Source organism: Antechinus flavipes, chromosome 6 (assembly GCF_016432865.1).
Source record: "Antechinus flavipes isolate AdamAnt ecotype Samford, QLD, Australia chromosome 6, AdamAnt_v2, whole genome shotgun sequence".
Classification (NCBI taxonomy): Eukaryota; Metazoa; Chordata; class Mammalia; order Dasyuromorphia; family Dasyuridae; genus Antechinus; species Antechinus flavipes.
This window is the reverse complement of record NC_067403.1, coordinates 134492219-134497170: the sequence shown is the minus strand read 5'-3', so window position 1 is coordinate 134497170 and position 4952 is coordinate 134492219.

The following is a 4952-nucleotide window of genomic DNA, read 5'->3' as shown; positions in this document are numbered from 1 at the left end:
TTACAGCTGTTTGTAAACGTCCCACAAAATCTGCAAAAGGTTCATTGGGACCTTGCTCTATTTTTGTGAAAGCATTATTTCCATCTTTCTGTCCAGGGAGAGAATTCCAAGCTTTTATTGCAGCCTTAGAAATTTGCTCATACACTGTTATGGGATAATAAATCTGTTCTGAGCTCTCTGCATACTGACCTTCACCAGCTAGTTGGTCAAAAGCAACTTGTACAATAGCTCCTGTTTGCCTATTGCGTTGGGCTTGAATCCTACATAATTCACAAAACTCCGAAAGCCACAATAAATTTTGTCCCGGTTCTAGACAAGTTTTCGTTATGGATTTCCAGTCATTCGGGGTTAGGATTTCATAAGATAAATTATCCAGTAACATCTTCACATAAGATGATGTAGCCCCATAAAGAGTGCAACCCTTTTTCAAATCTTTAATTTTTTCCAAATTAAAAGGAGTGTATCTTCTCCCTTTCTGACCTGAGGAGTTGAGCTCTTCAATCACAGGATATGCATTTATAAAATCAGATATATCTTCTCCTTCATTTTTTGCTTTAATTAATGCTTTTTCTAATCTTGTCAAATTCTGATTTACAGGAGAAGCTGACTGTGTTTCTGTCTCTCTCCCTCCCCCTTGTTCTACCCATGAAGGGTTAATTGCGGGGGGAGGGTCATGAGATGTGGAATCACCTAATTCCTCCTTCTGTGAAGTATCATACTCAGAATTGTAATTAACTCCATTCTCATCTGATTTGTCCTCCTTTTCACCTAGTAAAGTTGGCACTTCCTCCTGTACTTTCCTTTTCATCATTCTATCACTTAAATAACTTCTTATAGCCAATTGTATTACATTATATGTATTAATTATTGAGTTAGGCCCATTTTTATCATAGAATTGACAAAGATCCTCTCCAACCAATTTCCATTCATTTAGATCTAATTCCTTATCAAGAGAGAAACAAGGACATATGTCCTTTACAGTTTGTAAAAATTCAGTGATTTGCTGTAAACTTATAATTAAACCTTGACTTTCCATAACTTTGACAATGCTCTCTAAACATTTTCCTTGAACAGAAACAGGCTGTTTTCTAAATATCTGTCCCATCTTAGATGAAATTCTACTTTAACTCTTCTAACAAAATTTCTTTGTTTCACTCACCCTAATTTCTGGATTGAAGAGTCTTTTCCACTGGATCAGGATCAGAGGCTTTTCCACTTGAATCAGGATCGTAGCTTTTCCACTGAAATCCACTGAAGGGTCTGTTAGCTCCACGTTGAGGGCGCCAAAATGTTGGAGTTCAAATGTGGGGTTCTTGTTCTTCTATAAAATATTATAAAAGTTCTCTCTGGGTGCCTTCCCTGGAATCAGGATTTTGTCGGTCCCTGTTCGGCCTATCTCTCTGCTTGGTTCCAAGAGCTCTCTCCAAATGTCTTTAAATCCAAAGGTCTGGTCCTTCAGCCTCTGCCTCTGCTTTCTTCAGCCTCCAGCCAGCTCCAGTCTTCATGTCATTCCGGTGAAATCTCGACTTGTAGCGTCTTCCTCTGAAGAACCTCTTCGACTGGCCCATTGGCCTATTTATGCTCCTTCCAGAGAGAGGGATTATGGGTTTTCTCCCATAGTGCTCTCTGACCCAAAGCTTCAAGGGAGGTGTGAACTCATTGAACTCCAATGAGTAAAGGTGTGAACACAAGCCTTGTATTAATTAGTTCTACTTAGTACCTTGTTTCAGGTTCTGCCCAAAACATCTTCTTGTAAGATTAGATCAACTCTAATCAGTTAGCAGTTAGTAAGGATTCCAACAACTTGGTCCAGGGCAATTGTGTCTCTAATGCCAATTTAGTCAATTGCTGTTTAATTTCCTTATCCATCCTTTCCACTTTACCTGATGAGAGCGGAGGTCATGGGATATGTAAGACCCATAATAGTTCTAGAGCTTGGGCCACAGATAGGAGGATCTTAGCTATGAAATGGGTGCCTTGGTCCGAATCTACCTGCTCTACCATCCCATACCCTGAAGTGATTATGCTCAGGGAGGACTTTTACAACTGCTGAGGCAGTTGCCCAGGTAAGGGGAAAGGCCTCCGCCCATGAGGTCAGATGGTCCACAATGACCAACAGATATTTGAGACGCCCCACTGATGGGAGCTTGGTAAAGTCCACCTGAATGCTTTGGAAAGGCCTGATACCAGAGGGCCTTCCTCCTTTTTGGGCTTGTCATTGGGCTGCCCTATTCATCCTTTGACAAACAGGACACCCACTGACCAGTTGCCTGCTAGTGTGTACAAGCTGGTGCCACAAACATGGTCAGCACCGCGTCACACAGGCCTCGGACACCCCAAGGACTGCCCTGATGTAAATGTTGGAGCACATGTCCCATACCTGATGTGGTCAGTACCTCTCTGCCATCAGGGAGGAGCCAGTGCCTCTCTTTATCCTCCTGAGCACCAAGGCTTTGGATATCCTGCTTCTCTTCTGGAGTAAGGGAAAGTAGAGGCACTAGAGGCAGAATGCCAGAATTAGCACCTTCATCTCCTCCGTGCTTACAGATTTCTCTCCTCCAGCCCATTTCACCTCCTCATCCATAAAGCAGTTTCCCCTTGTCTCAAATGAATCTCCTCTTTGGTGCCCCTGCATATGAATCACTGCAATGTTCTTAAGTGACATAAGATTAGTCAAAATTTCAGTGACCAATGCCCTGTGTGCCAATCCCTTACCTTTCTATTTTCATTCTTTCTCCCAAGTAATTTATAGGATCTAATTTCTTTTTCCTTCACTTATACAATGACCTAAATGTTTTACCTCGCATTTCACAAATTGCATTTGGTCTTAAGAAATTCTCAGGCCCTGTGCTCCTAATATTTTAGGAGCTCCTAAATAATTTAACAAATTGATAGTGACTTGGACAAGGCCACTCTTTTTCCTTCTTGCCACAAAAGGATCATCTACATATTGTAAGACTTTTAACAGTAAGAAATTTATCCCAGAATGTTCACACAATTCTTATATACCCAAGTAGATGTTTCATAAATTGAATATTATACCAATCATTTTGCTTTTAAAATACCCAATACACAGAAAAATCCCAAACTATATATTGTCTATAACAAAAAACTTTTTCAAAAGGACAAAGGTAAAAACTATTATCCTTGGAGTCCCTTTAAATAATTGGCATCAATACAGTTAATTAAAACTTCCTATTTTCACATGAAAGAATCTGAAAAGTTCTTAAAAACGTCAATTAAACTTTTTGAAATAATACTTTCAAACTATAGATCGCGTTTATGATCATATTCCTTAAACAAGAAAACCATTATGTTTCAAAGAAACAAATATTCAGTCAATTAACCAAGCCAGTACAGAAAGTGACTGGAACGCACTTGGTGAGGGGGAGGAGGGGAAGAGAGGATTCCATGTGGCCACCCTTCCCCCACTCCTGCACTCTTAGACAAAGGATTCCCTCCAGTTTCTCCACTCAATTTCCCACTTAGGAATCCTTCTCAAGCTTTAGGCAATCAGTTTATTTCCTTTTATTTTCTAACTGATTCCTTTTTGATATCATTCAGGCTCTCAATTTTCTCCTACAAATCAATCCTTCATAAATCTCCTGCATTCTTCCTTCCAGTTCCCTTCAGAACTTTTAAGATAAACAATATAGTGAATAGCTAGAAAAACTCCATAAAGCATAACTTACAATGTTAACAAATTACCCAATTATGTTTCCTTGTTTTCCACGTGTCCAACATTCTAAATTTGGATTCCTCAATGCACCCTTTCCTTTATTGTTTCTGACTCCCAGCCCCTCCTGGGTCCCTTATATTCCTTTTTAGCAGCATCCGAGTTATGGATCTGCTGAATCATGAACCTATTTCTCTTTCTTTCTCTCTTATCTCTGTGCTTTCCCATTCCCTTCTCTGCCCCTCTTTTTCCTTAGCCCGGTAGTTTCCCCAATAAAGTTTCCAAAGAAGACCGCATTTACCCTTCAGTCTTCTATAACTTCCTATTTATGTCCAGCCAGGCTAGATACAAACTGCACCTTTAACATCTGTTCATTCTCTGGGCTATCAGGATCTGTTCCTGAATATTTTCTTATTCCTTCTCTAATTCTAAGAACTGCGCTGGTCACTCGTCCTTTTCTTGGGTGATAGCTAAGGCCTTGTTTATATTTTGCCTCTTTGGGAAGGCATCCCTCAACCCCACAACTATTAACTCCCTCATATATTTTGCATATTCCTTGCATATTCTGTCTATGCACCTGAGTATTACCATCCCACCCTAGGTCATTCACAGGATACTTCTGTGATGGGGACCGCCCCATCATTCAGGGGTGGGTGCCTCCTTTCCCATTCCCGCATGGCTTGTGCCCGAATTGAGCAGCACTCTTAAGGAGTAAACAATATTGACAATACATGCATTAATTCCCCCCAGTATATAAACTGGGGCCCAGGAATCGATCTAACTATTTTGACGTCCCCAACTGAGTCCTCCATAACAGAAACTAATTCTTTTTAAATGCCCTGACCTCACTTCTTGATAGGGGTGCATTCACATATCCAATGCCCCCTTGAGCCCCACCTAATGGGACTTCCCTGAGGGGAAACATATCGGCATCCCCCGCTGGGAGGAACACCTCTCTACCTATATCTCCCACTGAACTCCGTGTCTTTCTTGGGAGTGATCCTGCCTCCTCCCTAAAGGGGAGTCTCTGAATATCCTTCTGCACCTGGTGCAATTCCCTGGAAATAGGAGAATACGGCCCTTCTCTTATCTGCTCTCCTGGAGCTTTAGCCATGAACTGGGCCTCAACCGGCTGGGGGAGGGGGCAGAGCTTCTAAAGGGTCCCAATCTTGCTTCTTTTCCTTTACTACTTTCTCTTTAGCCCCTGACCCGGTTCTGTTTTCTCTGACTCTGACTCATCAAGCCAAAGATTAGCACAGGTGGATTCTTCTGGGTT